Raw genomic sequence first — 16,781 nt, forward strand, 5'->3', positions numbered from 1 at the left:
GGGAAACTGCAGCCCCACCAGCTCTGTCCAGCACCTTTTGGCTCCCTTTGCTGTGGCTGCAGCAGCCAAAAAAATGCTGTTAGTCGTGCAGGTTGGTGCGGTGACATAGTTGTGAGCTGGCTGCCCCCATGTGCCTCTGCCAGCTGGATTCATGGCTGAAGGGGGCAGATGTCTGGAGCAAAAACACGCTCCAGCTCCGCTGGCGATGCTCCGGCTGCCAGCTGCTCTCGGCCGCAAGGACTAGCTGAGCCGAGTGTGCTGGAGGAGAGGAGCTGGGGCATGGGGACATGAGCAGAGACCTCAGCGCTGCCCCAAAACCCTTGGAGGAGGTGGCATGGGGGGGGACCTGTCCCTGCTGCGATGCTTAGAAATAAACACCTGGTTAATGTGTAGCAGAGAAGTGCAGCTCCGGCCAGGGCTGGGAGATGGAGAGGCCCTGCAGGTGGTGGGACTTTCTCTGGGATGTCCCCATCCCTGTGGTTTTAGGAGGAGAGAGGCAGCAGCTAGAGGCCCCAGGGCAGCCGGAGGTGATGCTGGCTCCTGGGATCTGCCAGGCAGGGCACAAGCGGCACGGACCCTCTGCCCAGCTCTCCTGGGACCACCTGCACCCCAGACTCCAGGGCACCTCTGGGTGCTGCTCTCCCCTCTCCTTGGACCCTCATCCCTGTCTTTACCTGTGTCGGCCTCCTCCAGAGACAACCTGGCTCCTGGTGCAGAGATCCCTTCCCTGGGGGACACCTGGGCTGGCTTGTCCTTGTCACCTGGCTCTACTCCCAGTGACAGCCAGGGAGATCCATGGGAGGACAGCAGGGAAAATGCCACCCTCGGTCCCAGGCATGGCCCCGCAGCTGGATAAAATCCCCGGTGCTGCTGGGGAGAGCCTTGCCGGGGCACTGGGCGGCTCGCGCGGCCCCTCCGTGGGGCGGCCGGGTCCCCGCTCCTCCTCCCTAGCTACCTTTGCTCTGTCACCTTCCCCCCTGCGGGGCAGCAGATGGGTGTCGAAATAGAGCCGCCTAAATTTAGACAGGCTCGAACCCAGCCAAGAACAGCAGGCGCACGGTGCAAAGGGAGTCCGTGCCCGGCTGGGGGGTCGGGGAGCCCCCGGACCTGCCTGGCCGGCCAAATCCTATTGCAAATTGGCTGCAGCCCTGTGGTCTGAGTCCCTGTGACTTTGCTTCCCACTGGGACCTGGGGGTTTCTAGTCATTCCCTGGATAGCTCTGCTCCCATGTGGGGAAACTGAGGCACAGGCTGGTTAGAGGGGGCCTGGCAGAGCTTTTCTGGGTCCCAGGCTGGCTGTGGCGCTTGGAGGAGCCCCGTTTTGCCCCATGGGGAGGACAGCGGGCAGCAAACAGCTTCCAGGTGCCCTGCTGAGTCCCGAGTGCAAACATGGCATGGGCCAAAGGTGGCCTGCGTCACCGGGGGTCGGTGACCGCCAGGCCACATGGGCTTTCCCAAAAGCTGCCTGCAAGGGCTTGGATGCAGCCATGTGAACCAGGGAGGAGAAAGGGGGAGGTTATAGCTCAAGTACTGGGCCAGGATCAAAGAAAATCAAATATCCAAGGAAGATGGTTTTGATATCCTTCACTTGCTAACTATCAGGCTTCTCCTGGGGTGATCTATCCATCTAGGATCCCTGGCCCTTGGGTCTGGAGCGAGGATTGAAAGCAGGTCCCTCGGCACCCCCAGAGCCAAAGAACCAATAAACCCCTTTGGAAACATTTCAGAGAAACCTTCCCGCTTCCTAACCCAAACTCCTGCTGTTTTCCAGGCCTTGCTCTTCACCGCGAGATGTGAAGCCTTGCAGATCTGCAGCGCCCTCGATGTGTTTGCACCGGCAGCCTCATGCCAGCCCCCGAGGATGGGGAAGGATGCGGAGGGAGACCAAACAGCCAGGTTTAACCGAAACAGGTACTGCAATGCACCTCCCAGGGGGGATCGCTCCTGATTTCTGCAGCTTGCCTCTAAATAGGTTTGGGTTCTTGTTTAATGATGGGGGAAAAGGGCTTTTCCCCCTCCGACCCTCGGACTGGGTCATAGCAGCTGCTAAACTGCTCTTCACCCAGAGAACAGGGGAGGGAAGGACGCACGGCCACTTTATTGTAGAATAAGCTTAAGTCTACGGCCACAGGCTCATGTTTAAGTCTGTTGGAGCCTTCCTTGGAGGCAATGGTTAGAGGAAAGGAAAACAGAAGAAAACGTGGACGTGGGTTGAAATCACAGCTGGGATTGCCACCAGCAGCCTCTAGCAGAGGAAGAGGTTTGGGACTCCCAGGTCTTTGCTGCTGGGGAATGTGGAGGCTTGGTGGCTCTTTTGCCTGCCCCGTGTTTATGCGCTGGGTCTCCGTTACCTGGTAACAAGGGGCTGAGATAACCGGACAGTGGAAAAAATCTTGCTTAAAAAAAAATAAATAAATAACCCCCAAATCCCAGCGTAGCCTGCCGAGGTCCGTCCCAGCCTGGTGTCCTCTCCATCTGTTGCCGCGCGCTTCCCCGCAGCGAGCCCCAGGCGCGGACACCCACCGAGGGAATCGGTTACATGCGGGCTGGGAGATGGGGGCAGGCAGGTGGGAATTCTTCTGGGAACAGCAGACGGTACCATCTGGGCTTGGAGAGAGCCGAGGCCTCTTGGCATCCCACCTACCCGCATTGCTGGGAACCTCTGGATGGGGCTGGGAAACTCTGAATGGAGGAATTGGAACGGGATACCCAGGCTGCTGTTAAGGCCAGGTTCTGGGGTCTCTTTTTTCCTGCCTCATAGCTCAACTGGGTGTTGTGAGTGCATCTCTCCAGCACTGGGAATTGGGCGCGTGCCGTACTTTGTCCATGCTGTGAAACCGAGCTGTTGATTGCTTTAACGCCGTCAATGCACAGCAGCTCTCGGAGCCGGGGGCTGCAGGCATATGTTGGGCCGAGGAGGCTGGGAATTTCTCCCGAGCTGGCAGAGAGTCACGGTACCAAGACAAAAGCATCTGTGATCAAACCACTTAGGGATGCCAAATCCCCCCCCTTCCCACCGATGGAATCAGCTGGAGGTTTAGGAGGCGCAAAGCACTGCGCGCTGCCAGCTGGATCGCCAAATCCCACCACGGTGGGGACTGCGGAGCAGCTGGCGTCACCCAAACCTGCAGACGAGGGTTTCCCAAGCCCTGAGCTGTGTCGGGATGGGAGCCTGTAATTGCAGCCCTGGCCTGGGGCTTTGCTGCCACAGGGCGGATCGGAGCAGCCTGATGCTGCTCTTCGCCCCCAAACTTTGTTGCAGATCGCAAGGGAGAGACAGCAAAATCCTGCTCTGCCGATGGGTCGGCACGCCGCAAGCGCAGCGGGAGATGCACGGAGCCACTTGCCCAAGCGCCTCCCTGCCCGGCATGGCTCACTGGACTGCTTTGAGCAGAAGCTGCCTCGTAGCAGTGGCTCATCCGAGTGCTCCCAGCCTCGGCATGTGGCAGCTGTGAAATCCCTGGAGAAGGACAGACTTGGAATTTGTGAGCATCACTGAAGTGGAACCTCATCTGACACAAGCCAGATGTGGCCCGAGCAGTATCAGCCCTCCCAAGGCGGAGGCAGCGCTGTTGCAGGTTAGTCCCAGCCCTCGTCTAGCCTGATCATTAATGCAATGAGTTTGGCAAGGAACTGGTTTAAGCCAAGTGCTTGGGGGTGTTGGTCTGCTCGGGGGAGCAGCCCCCACCTGGCTCTGAGCTGGTGCCGGTTGTGTCTACAGACCCACAGCTACAGGTGACACCGGCAGCACCAGTTTGTACCTAGAATGGCCTCTGAGGATGGGGAGACTCAGGAAAAATGCATCTAGAGAGGCATCGGTCTTGAAGGAGCTCATCCGCCTCCATTGGAGCTGTGGATGCGAGCAGCCGATGCAAATCTCCGGCTGCAAGCACTGCTGCCCTGGGAAGGGGAGTGAGCATGACTCGCAGAGACTTTAAGCGCATCCATGTGGCTCTTGAACACACCTGGGTTAATCCACCCTTGGAGAGAGCTCAGCTAGCCTTTCCTGGGCAAACGAGTCCGGATCAATCAGGCTCTTGGGGTTGGAGGCAAGAGGGATGAGACAAGCAGTGTGTCACCCCCCGGACCACGGCACAACAGCCAGCCACTGCTGGGAGCTGGTGCTGAGGCTGCAGGGGAGATCAGAGCTGAGCATTGGGATTAGAGATGCAGGTGCCTGGGAAAGCTGGGATTTACCGGAGGGATTTGCCAGCTCCTTGGGAGAGGACCTCATTGCTCTCCAGGTGCAGACCCAGCAACGGGAGGGATGTTTGCACGGTGCCCACCTGAAGGATTTGCTCTTCTCCTTCACACACAGCATTTGGCATAGTGCCCCCTCTTCCTCCCTCCCCAAAAGAGCCCGAATCCCCGCTGGGGATCCCAGTGCTCCACTTACCCCGGCGAACACTGCTCCAGCCAGTGACAGGGTGGCCTGTTGGGCGCCCCTCTGGGTGCAGGTCCCGTCTCCGCAGCGCGAATTTGCCTCTGGGTTCCTCCGCCGGGCAGAAGCGCTGGCGGCGAGGAGGGAATCACGCCTGTTAACGCCCCGGCTCGATGCAGGGGGAGCAGCAAACAGCTGAACTTTACGACAGCCCGATCCGTCACTGCAAGCTGGAGGAGCGAGGGGCGAAGTCGAGGCTTTAAAAATAGCCAGCAGTATTTTTGATCCTGAAAGCTGGATTCCGGTGGGGAGGGGAAGAGAAAAGGGAGGGAGAGCCGAAAGCTTCCCCGTTGCATGCTTTCCTGCGCTTCGAACCTGCGCTCCAAGCAAACCACCTGTGAGATGGACTGGGTCCCGGCAGGACCACGTATAGCTGGAGACCTCCAAGTTTGCTCTAGGAAAAGCAACCAGGTCAGGAGGAAAAAATGCTGCTAGAAATTCAAGAAGTTCAAGGCAGACTCCTCTTCCAGCAGCACCTGCCTCCTGGAGCGTAGGAGAGCCTGGCCAAGGGGCCTTCCCACTGCCGAGGCATGGGCTGCAAGCGGAGGGCCTGTGCCCAGGAGAAATGGCTCTTCTCCTAGCTCTGCAGAGAGCTAGATGGAAAAACCAATGAAGATGCACGTCTTAAGTTATCTTCCTCTATCTTTTGCCAGCCTGGATCTTTCCTCTTTCTCAGCTTGGGAAGCTCAGGAGACCCAGAAGGAGGGTGGACTCTGGGAGGACCAGAAATCTTGGTGCCACAGCTGGAGAGGAAAGATCTTGAGAAGGTCAGGGGAGGAACCTGGGAGCTGTGTCCCTCAGCTGCCCCATGAGGGTGGCACATCCAAGTGGGGCTGGGACCCCTTGTCCGTCTTCTGCAGAAAGCTGGGGGTGACTGGTGGGAATTATCCATTCACCCATCCCTGCCTTTGTCCGGTCCCTGCGGGCGCTGCTCAGAGACGCTCCCCAGATGCCGATGCATGGAAAAATCACCCACCGCAAGCACCTGCTCTGGGACTCAGCAACTGCAGAGGAGGGAAGCGCCGGCCGCGGAGGGGCTAAAAAAAGCTCGGAGCAGATGGGGCCGGAGCCCGTTTGCCAGCACGTTGCCCCATGCGAAGGGGCTGGGAGGTGCCTGCTGCCTGGTTCGGCCATAGCCGGGTACCAACCCTGGAGCAGAAGGCGTCGAGCTCTGTCCCCACTCAACGCTGCCCACGGTGCCTCCCTCGTGCAGGCAGCAGTGCATGGTGCTGGCGCGCTGCGGACCAGCCCGCAAGCCCTTCATCTGCCTCAGTTTCCCCATCAGTTAAAATGATGCGTGCTGGCCTCTGAGGTCCAGGGTGTCTTTGCGTGGCCTTGTTGAAGGACATCACCGGGTGCATGTGTCCCCTCCGGATGCGTATCTGAGCCTGGACCCCCCGTGCACCCACCGTTGCGGCTGTGTCCGGGGGCTCGGCTGGGGCGCAGGGGGTCCCTGCCAGGTCCGGCCAAGCAGGGGGGCCGGCGGGGACAGGGGACGCGACACCACGAGATGGCAGCAGCACTTTGCAAGTGGCGGCAGGGCTCGCAGGGGACGTGGCTGGGCTGCAGCCCCCGGGGCCTTCCCCTCGCGCAGCCCCGGGGCCGTCCCGGAGCGTGGGGCTGAGCCCTGCTCTCTGCTTCGCTGCAGGAGCCGCCGTCGAAAGCCGCTCCGCTGCGGACGGGCCCGGAAGACCTTTGGAGCACGGGAAATGCAGGCGTAGGAGGGTCCAACTCTTCGCGTCGGGGCTGTGCAACCGCCTGTGCGCCGGCAGGTTTGTCACCAGTCTCCCGCGTAGTTGTGCCTCAGTTTCCCCGCTTGGGCTTTCACGTCCCCCCTGGGGCCCTCAAGGCAGGGGGGCTCGAGCTGAGGCTCAACTGAGAAGTAAAACGAAGCTGCTGGACTGGGAAAAATCGACCCTGGGCATCCTTTGGAGGCTGTCCCACCCTTCCCAAACCTCGGGGGCACTTGCATCCCTTCTGCCTCCAGCCGCTGGGGTCTCCTGGGCTCGTGCGCTGGCTCTAAGCCCAAATTTGGGATCCCTCTACTCTCGGTTTGGAGCCACATGAACCCCGAGCGTTGCTTCTGCTGCCATAAGCTGATGGAGAGGCTTTGGCTCTGCGCGGATGGATTAGTGAAGAGAGCTGGGGAATTGCCGGAAAGCTGCCGCACGCGGGAATAACGCCATTTCCCAGGAGCTATCCGGTACCCTGCCAAGCACTGGGCCCCCAAAATGCTCAGGGAGGGATTTTTGAAGGACTTTTTGGATGCTGCAGCAAAAAAAAGTCGGTTTTCTTTGGAAGGAAGCAGAGGCCTGGGGCGAAGATGGGCTGGAGCAGGGAAATGTCTCTGACCGCGTCCGTCCTTTAGGGCACCGGTTCCTCCTTGCTCTCAAACAGGAGAAGGAAATGAACTCGGAGCCGAGCTCCTGCGCGTGTCAGCCGTGACCAGATCGGCCCAAGAATACCTGGAAATGGTTGGTTTTGCAAGGGAGGGGGGGGAAAAAACAATCTTCAATTTATGGGATTGTCTAGGAAGGGAAATAGAGAAATTTCCCCCCACCACTAACATGGGGGATCGGAAAGCGCAGTAAATCACCGAGGGCCCTTTCGCCTTCGGTTTAATTGTGTCCGTGACACGGGATCAGACGGAGTTTCCTCTCTGCCGCGGGGCTTTGGCTGGGAAGGGAGGAAGAAATTTGGGGGTTCCCGGCACCCTGCCTGACCTGTTGAACTTCATCTCGGAAACCCAATTCGCAGCTGGCTGGGCACCCCGAATCCTCAGCACGTGCCTCGCTCGGGGCGCGAGGATGGCTCCTTCCTCCCGCCGGCAGCACGGCTGCTAAAATACCCGGCCCCGAGCAATGCTCCCCGGTTCCTACTGCTCTCCATCACCTGCTTTTCCATGCATCATCCATGCTCTGGCTGTTTTTGGAGGAGCCAGCTCAGTGCCCAAACCACCTTCCTCCGGGTTTCTGCTCCCCGTTGGCAGGTGGAGGCTCCCGATCTCCAAGGCCTGAGCTGCAGGGAATGTCGCAAAAGGCGTGAATCCACGGAGATTAGAGGGTTGGGTTGGCTTTCTTTTTTTTTTTCCCTTCTTTTCTTTCTTTCCCCAGTGTCATTCAGGGCCGGGAAAAGCCGTCCCCGTCCCCTCGAACCCGGCCGTCTTCCCCAGCGCCGCTATGCAAATCGGCCAGCGCTTTTGCAGGAGGCGTTGGGACGCGGATGAGCAGCAGTTCCAGGGGTAAGACCCTGCCGTGGGCTCGCGGGGCTGTTTTAGGAGAGGCAAAACGAGAGGAATGGTGAGCTGATTTCTGTGATTAAATAAGGATTTGTCGGTGCAATAGTCTTGGTTTTACCGTCTTTTTCTTTCTTTTTTTTTTTTTGCAGTTGGATATTTTTTAGAGCAACATTTAGGGGGGGAGGACACGGTTTCTTTTTCTGTCTCTGAATATTTTCCACCAATATATTGATAATCTCTGGCTGATGTTTAGCTTAGGGATGCGAACGAGCGTGCTCCTAGTCCAGCCGCGTAGGAATGAAAAGCTCCGAACGCTGCCGCGTTAGCTCCCAGGCGAAACGGCGCTGGGGAGCCGCACGGACGGGGTCGGGCGGATCGCGGCCGCTTTGCTTCGGTGCGGCCGGCCAGCGAGGGGTTAACATGGGAGCAACTGAACGGACACAGCCCATCCATCAAGATCTACCCCTTCAGCCTGCTGGATGTTGGGTGTTTTTTTTCCTAATTTAATAGACTTGTCAATCCCCGCCTGCTTGCAGCGCTGTCAACCCGCCGGCTCTCGCTGAAGTCCTCTCCCGTGCCGAACTCTGCACCCTTGCCGAGGCCGGGGAGCCGCGCGCCGGCCCGAAACGGCGGCTCCACCGATGGGTGGCTGTAAAGCACAGCATGGGAATTAATAATAATAATAGTGTGAGTGATCGCCCGCTTGGTTTGTCTGCACCCGTTTATCAGCTTTCCCTTGGAAAGAGGGAAACGCTCCAAAAAAAAAAAGAGTTGCAAATAAAGCAACAGGCATCGCTTGAGGAAGGGAGATGGGAAGCTCAAGCTACCTGCGTTAAACCCTGTCCTGATGCCTCCGGAGCTGGAAAACCCGGCTGCTGGGCCCAGCGCAAAGCTCGAGGCTGGGTGCTGTGGGCTGGATTTAGGGTGATCCTGTCCGAGCTCTGCAGCTGGGGATCATTTCCGTGAACCCCCCAAAACACAAGAGTCTTCGCCTAGGTTTTTGCTGCCTTGGAGGAGGAATAGCAATAATAAAAGCAGCCCCGCGTCGCCCTGGCGGGGAAAGACCTGGGAGGTGTCAGCCCTGCAGTTTTTTCTTCTTTTCGAGATGCTCTAGGCGAATCCCAAAGGATTCGAGATGCTCTAGGCGAATCCTGCTGCCGCAGGTCGGGAAACCGCCTCCGAGGGCTTCCCCGCGCTGCATGGCGCCTTATTTCCCCTTTGGAGGGGAACGTTAGCGTGAAAAGGCATCGTACATCCTAAATTTTTAGGTAGCTACGTAGCATCCTTACCCATGCTGAACGCTTTTCGTTGCAGCTGCCCTAAGCAAAGGTAGCTTCCAAAAGAAACGGCACCAAAGAGGTTGCGTCGCGTTTGGATTAATCACCTGGCCGGTTTTGTCTTTCCGAGAGGGATTTTTAATGCGATCGGTTCTTCCAGCAAACGGACGATAGCAAAGCGTGGTAAATACCTTGTCCCTACAACCGTAAAACAAATCCTGTTAGGGAAAGGGAATGACAGATTGAAAAATGTGCTTTCGGGAGGAAATATTGACCCCGGCATAAAAACAACCTTTTTCTATTTTATTTTTTTCCTTTGCAGAACGAGGAAAAGCGAGTCTTGCCGAGCAGCGCTGGGGGCGGAGGTGAAGTTCCTTGACCCTTTGAAAAGTTTGCGTTTGGGCTGACTTAATGCTGCCTGGGCACTGAAAACATTTGGGAAGTTGCCTTCTACAGAGAGAGAAATAATTGAGTCCTGAATCACCATGAAAAGGGACAAAGGGGATTTACTAAATCTATTTAGTAGATCTATCCATTAATATATCTTCATTTCCCTCCTAAAATATCTTACAAAATACGTTCGCCATTTTTTTTCTAAAATCTTAGAGGTGCCTTGCATTAGATGCGAGGCTTTAATTCCTCCTCTTTTTGTCTTTTGCCTGCTTTTTCCAGGATAAGACATGTCTCTTCCAGTGAATCCTGTTCTCTCTATTCCACCCCCCCCCATGGCAGGTCCTTGCTCTCACTGGGGACCATGGTTTTGGGGTGAAACCATCCCTCGCAGCCCCACCGTTCCCCAGAGCTGTTCTACACCCTGTGAGGTCCCTCCCTCGGCTTCGAGTTTTCTGCAAAAATTCCCTTTCTGGGGGCCCGAATTAGGTGCCGTATTTAGCAAACTGCGTGCTGCGATTGAATGATCGACAGCTGCAGCATCAACCCGGCTCCTAAACCGGGGTGATGCAAATTCTCTGGGCACGGAGGTCCTCCTTATGCCGGAGATAACGTAGCAAAAAGTACTTGAAATATCCTCTACAGTAATTGCAACCAGGAGCTTTCGGCTTTCTTAACTAAATTTAATTTTTAGCCAAACTCATCCATCGTTTGCATAAGGTCTGGGAAAGTTTAAGTAGCGATTATGCTTTCCAAAGCCTCGGCTGGTTACTGGAGGGGGAAAAACAAACGCGTTTTTAAAGGTGCTTTAAAATGTCTTAAACGCGCTCCGGCTGGGAAAATAGTCTCCTCCGTCGCTCCCCCTGTGTGGCCGCTTGCATCGCCGCAGAGGGCGATTGCCTGGCGGTTTACGCCGCTGCTGGTCCTCCAGGTGTAAATGAGCGCGCACAAAGTCCGGGGCGAGCGAGAGCCGGAGAGTCCGAAAGTGCCGTTTCAATACAAATCCTTCGGCTTTGTTAAAGACATGCTAAATACCCCCAGGCGCCCAAGGACCTTCCAGGAGCCGGAGAATAGAGGCGGTTTGTTATGTAGGGCATTATCCAGCCTCAATTGCTTTATTTTTTTTAAATCCCGCTTAATAGTATTAATCTGCAAGTATCTTTTATGCTCTTTTCCAACAGAGCTGCACGGGCATGCCGTGCTTTTGCTGGAGGACTTGCTACTTTCTTCCCCCCCCCCTCCGCTGCCTCCAAGAAGCAGGCGAAGTTGCCTCAACACTTGCCGAAAATACTTTTGAGTATCGCAAAGAGAAAAGTAAAGTTTGGGAGTTGCCGGCGGCGGCTCAACCACCGCCGCGACCCGCAAACCCGGCTCTATTGGTGATGCCACATCCCGCGTTTAAGGGGGGGAAAAAAGCCAACAAAAAGGTACGAGCCGAGCTTCTGTCCTCTCTAATCTCTCTCCCTTCATTTTTGTTTTTAATGGGAACGTGTTTTTATAAAGGCAGCGCCGCATTTGCCTGAGCAGCACAGAGGAAAAAAAATCTTGGGGATAAAAGCGGCGCTGGAGGTGTCGGCAGCACGGCACGGATGGGATTTGTTTAACGCGGCTCCGAGCCTTTTTAAAACACCCGTTAATGAACTTGCAGCGGACGCACTATTGACGGTAATCTTCCCTTTCTCATCTCTTTGCTTGCTCGTTCGTTTTCCCGCTCGGTGCTCCGTGCCGGCTCGAAGGCGAAAGGTTATGGTCCAGCAAGGTGGGTTTTCAGGGATTTCTTGCAAACGCCTTGTTTTGCAAAGGCCGAGGGACGTGTTGGCACCGCTGGCGGCTCACGGCGAGAGCGGAGAAGCGAGCTGCTGCTTTGGGGTCTTTTCTAGGTGGGGAAAGGGAGTCGTTGGCATTTCTGGGGAGGATTAGAGCTTCACTGGGGTTATTTGGCTTTGTAAGGGAGGGAGTTATCAGAAGGAAAAGGAGTTTTTTTATTATTATTATTTTATTTTTTTTAACCCCCCACAGCCTCTGTACCAAATTCTCCTGGTTTTGTTTGCTCGCTGGCTGAGCATCCAAATTCCTCCACTGGAAAGCTCAAAATCCAGTTACCCTCCAAAAAGGGGTTGCAGGGATTTGGGGTCCCCACCATCTACTATGAAACTGTGTCAAAAGTGGAGGGTTTTTGCCATCGCCTTTCCTTGTTTTAATTCCTCTTGCTGCTTGTCTGTGCTTTTGTGTTTAAAATAAAATAAAAAGGCACAAAGCAGCAGCCCTGCAACGCAGTGACTATTTGGGGGCGATATGTGGAAAATGGACAAATACCTGTATTTTAGAGAAGAGTGTTTATTCTCCATTTTTTTCCCCCCCACCTGCTCTCTCCCAATACAGCATTAAAAATATCTAGCAAGAGGCACAGCTTAAATCTGGTGGCATCCCCTACCGGCCTTCGCTCTGCCGCTGCTCATCCTCGCAAATTCACCGTGCGTCCCTCCATCCCATGTATTTGTGTCTTTATTTCATAGCAATCTTACAGATTTCCTATTATCAGCTTCGCTGGCTTTTGCTAAAGGTTACTTCAGGGGCCTTTTTGGGGTGTTTTTTTTAAGTGGAACAAAGAAATGGATTCGGCCCTCCCTGGCTGGTTTAACTAAAAGGTGTCGAGACTTTGGGGTCACGAAACATGAGGAGGAAAATGGGGTTTTGCAGACGGCAAAGCTGAGACTCAGCTGAATTAGCTGATTTATCCTTACATCTCCCACTTAAAATCCCAGTTTCTCCCCCGGGCTGTAAAGAAACCCTGATCCGTGCCCAGTTTAACCACCCCAAGCCTCATCCTTTGGATGCTGTTGCTAGTATTTATCCCATGTGCAAAAACTTCTTAGGGCATCCGTCACGTGCATGGAAAGGGCTCGCCTTGCAAAACAACAGGGGACATTTCTTGCTCGACACCTGCTCCCAACTGCATCCCCCTTTTTCACGGGAATGAATAACCTCGCTGCCAGCGCTGGAGACTTTGCAGCCTGTGCTTTAATGGAGGAAACTGCATCGAAGCAGTTTCCAGAGTTGCATTTTGCAGGGTGGGGGAAGCAAAACGCACCTCTCTCCCTGCGGAAGAGGCCATGGAGAAGCGGCGAGGCCGGTCCCGCCTGGCTGAGCCCTCGGAGCGGCCAAACCCCAGACCCGCGATTGCTGTTGCTGTAAAAAAGTTGCTGCTGTAACTTTTCTTGATGCAATGGGGAAGGTCGGCACGTGGCCGGGACTCAGTGAGCAAAGGCCTCCGTCGCCCTTTGCAGCCGTGCAAAGCCCCCCGTGCCCGTGGCGACGCTCCCATCCCTGCCTCTGCCGGGGCTGAAGCCTCCTGTGCTGTTTTTCGGCGGCATGGGCTGTCGGGCTGGTGAGATTCCTCCCCCTTTGCAAACTACCCCAGGGAAGCAAACGTGTAAGCAGAGAGATAACCCCGACTGCGGAAAAAATCAGCCCTCAGTGCGCTCGGAAGGACCCAGCCCCCAAAACGGGTTGAGGGTTGTGTACCCCCATGGCCTGGTGATGAAGGGGACCCCTGGCTACAGCGGGATGGGATGGGGGAAGCCACAAGAGGGGCTGTGCTTTTCCACAGGGTCGTTATGGGATTATGGAGTGATTTGCCCATGCACTGAGCCCATTTTTCAGAAGGGAAAACTGAGGCCCAGAGCAGGCAGGCGATACCCTGAGCAGCTAATGCAAACCACTCCCGATACTCCACCACCAGGCTTCATCCAGATGCCTGGACCTGCCCTCGAAGCATCGCAGAGCCTAAAAAGGCCCCAGACCCCCCGGACGGCCCCCCGGAGCCCTGCTTGGCACAGGCGAGCCGGGCGCCCCGGGAGGCGGAGGGGGAGCCCCCACGCAGCCGCCGCGGGGCCGCGCCGTGTGAATTAACCAACTTTGTTTTCCACCCGGCTTTTCCCTTAATAGCCCTCCCCCTCCCCCTCGCTTTTGCCGGCGTTTGAGGAGAAGTGAGGCGTGAGAGATCCTTTGGAATAATGAGGTGTAATTAGCCCTGGCAGCTCTTATCTTCCACTCCCCCCCCCCTTCAATTAGGTTGAAATAAAAAAAACCAAAAAAGCAAGAAAAAAAGGCGAAAAGAACCGAGGGAAGAAAAGGAAGGTGGCGAGGGAGGGAGGCGGGAAGGAAAGTTCGATGCCTGCTCCGGCTCCGTCTTTTGGGTCCCGGCCTGTTCTCTGGGGGGGGCTGGATGTGCCCCCCCTGTTGCCGGCGGGATGCGGCTGCTGGTGGCGGCAGGGTCTCTGTGCCTCAGTTTCCCCTCTGCTCTCAGGACCCTGGATGGGGATGAGGGTGGATGGACGGCTCCGGCTGTGGGGTGCCCCAAATTTTCCTGCAGGGTGCTGCGGGAAAAAATCAGGGTCCGGCACTGTGGGAAAACGCCGGGGCCCGGTGCCACGGCAAAAAGTCGGGATCCAGCACCGCGGTGTGCCCCAAATCAGCCCTAAATCACCCCAAAGAGGCATCGTCAGGGCCGATACGGATAAACCAGGCCCGGCCATACGGGACTCGCGACCCCGGGGGCCGGCAGCAGCTCCGTCTTGCCGGGCGGCCGCCTCCCGCCGCGGAGGCCGAGCGGTGCCGAGCGCTGCCCATCCGGCCCCGCGCCTGACCCGCTGCCGTTCCCGCGCGACCCCTGATCTTTCGTACCCGTGACCCTGATCTTCAGGCTGACAAGCTGATGGATGGGCAGCGGCCGGCTGATTTACGACGTCCTTTGCTATTTGGCAAAGCCGGGCGGCCGGGGCCCTTTGGGCGGCCGGCGGAGCTGGCAAAGCCGGGAAGGCGGCCGGGAGATTTGTCAACCTTGGAGGCGGGGAGGGAGGAAAGTGCTCTGTCTGTCCGCCGTGATTTATCCGCCGTCGCTGTGATTAAATTGGCCTTAGCTAATGATAACGAACTAGTCAGGGGCTGACCTTTCTCTGGCGGCGGGAGGGGGCCGGGAGCCACGCTGCTGCGGGGTGTCTAATGGGGATGTTTCTGCAGCCGAGACGCCACTTTTATTTCATTTTTTCCTCTCTTTTCCGCCTTTGGCGATGGTTTTTCCCGGCTGAACCCGTGTATCAAAGATACAGGATGCCCAACGGGGTCTCGCCAAGAGCCGGGGGGGGGGAACCTGGGTGCCGAAAAGCAAGTGGGTTTTCATCGCGGGGCAGCTTGGAAAAAACTCGCTCCAGCCACCGCCTGCCCTCCTCCTCCTCCTCCTCCTCCTCTTCCTCCTCCTCCGGTGTCCCAGGAAGACCCCGACCGTGGACGCTTGGGGACGGTGACGCTCAGGGAGGTGCCCTGGGCCAGCACAGCCCGCGGCTCCCCGCCCGGCGAAGGGGCTACGCGAAACGATCAAAATGGCCTTTTCTGGCCTAAAACCGTTTCGTCTCCTCCTGCTTGACCTAAAGACACCAGGCGGAGGTTTCCCTCCTGGGGCCGTATTTCTCCCGTTGGGGCTCTTTGCACAGCTTTGCCCCTTCTCCGCTTTTTTTTTTTTTTGGTCCCTGTTTCGGACGCGTTCGCCAGTGCTGTCGCATCCAAAGTTTTTTTCCAGCGGGGAAGGCGGCCTGCAAAATCCCTCGCAGGGGCCCAAAAAGGAGCAAAATCCCACTGGGGGGGGGGGGGGGGAGGGCCGAGGCCGGGCACCTCCGGCACCGCCAGCAGCTCAGTGCGTGCCGCCCTGCGCCTGCCAGCCGCATTCCCCCCCCCTCCCGATCCCAACGCCTTGACGTGCAGATAAAAGCCGGGCTGAAGGGGCGATTTCATGGACATTAACCCTGCGCCTTGTGCTGGGGCGGCTGCTGCCGCCGGCACCGGCTCCCGGGCGTATCAAAGGCGGGTTACGGCCACATTAGCCCCTCCGGTGGTTTTATTAGCCCCCGCTGGCATCCGGAGCATTGGCAAGCAGCTCGGATTGAGTTTTGGGCAGGAGAAGCCGGACCGGGATTGGCATTTCCCACCAGTTTGGACTGGACCGGGGTGGGTGGCGTTGCATGGGAACCCCGGCGGGAAAATTCCCGCGGCGCCGCTCAGCCCCCACCCCAGGCGAGGAGAGAGGAGCGCGGGAGGCCGAAGGCCGCCGGCGCCGCGGGGGAGGCTCCCTGGGAGGAAGAGCCGGGACGAGGTGAAAGCGGGGCGAGCGGGCGAGCGGAGCGGGCGGAACGGGGGGCGTTTTGATGGCGCGCCGTGAAAGCTGCCGCTGGGGCCGCCGCGGGCGCCGTGCGCTCCCCATTCTCATGGTAATCGGGAGACATCTGTATAGAGGCGCTTTTCTCATCAAAGATGGGTCTCTTCAAAGACGCTCCTGGGAAACCCTTCACCTCTGACCCGGGGGGTCAGGCCTGGAACAGTGGCTCTATAGTGCGCCTTACTGTAAAGCCCAGTAGCCTTTTTCCTCGGCGAACCTGGCCAGGTCCCGGCTTTTCACGGAGCCGGAGGGGGCCCCGGCATCGGCTCGGCGCGAGCGGGGGGCGCCCGCGCGGGGAAGGGTTCCCCCCCCCCCCCACCCCGGTCTTTTCGGCACCCGGGGATGGGGGGGAAAAAAGCGGAGCAGAGGGGGGAAAAGGGGTTGAATGAGTCGGTGCCGGATAAAAAGGGGGGGGAAAATGCCCTGAAATGGCCGGGAAAAAAAACAGCTCTTCCAGCGTCGGCGGGATCCGAAGCAGCGGTTTGGTGGCCTCCACGGAAACCCGCCTGCAACGTCCCCATCCCGCCATGGCCTAATGAAGCACCCTGGCTAACGAGGCGCCGGAGGAGGCCGCTGGGTTTTAAGGGAAAGAAGCAGGGGGAATCCAGCCCCCCCATGTCCCCCCCACCTGTATGAGCCACCCGGCTTCTCCCGGACGGGGCCGCCCGCATGGGGAAACCGAGGCACAGAGCAGCCGAGCCGGGCAGGGAGGTGGAAGAGGGGCCGTTTCCCGCACCGCGAGCCCCCTCCAAAGGGATATGCCGGCGGGGCGGCCGGCGGGGGCGTTTTCGGGGCCGGGGGTGCTGAAGCATGGTGTCGCCTCAACAGGGAATTAAGCTCATTATAAACCGCTGGGGACCTGGGCCGTCCCCGGCAGCCGCAGCCGAATGCTCGGAAACCAGCGGCTGCTTCGCCCGGCTTCGGCATGAACAAGGATTCAGGGGCTTTCCCAAAAGGGGATGGGGATGAAGGCGAGGATGAAGATGGGGATAAGGATGAGGATGGGGCTGGGGATGAGGCTGGCGATGGGGAGAAGATGAGGATGAAGATGGGGGTGAGGAAGAGGATGGGAATGGGGATGAAGAGAGAGATGGGGATGACGAGGACAACGGGGAGAAGACAAGGATGAAGATAGGGATGAGGATCATAATGGGGATGGAGACAGGAATGGGAATGAAAATGGAGGAGGGGCTGAGGAAGAGGGTGGGGATGGGGACAGACATAG

Source organism: Apteryx mantelli, chromosome 31 (assembly GCF_036417845.1).
Source record: "Apteryx mantelli isolate bAptMan1 chromosome 31, bAptMan1.hap1, whole genome shotgun sequence".
In the NCBI taxonomy this organism is placed as follows: domain Eukaryota; kingdom Metazoa; phylum Chordata; class Aves; order Apterygiformes; family Apterygidae; genus Apteryx; species Apteryx mantelli.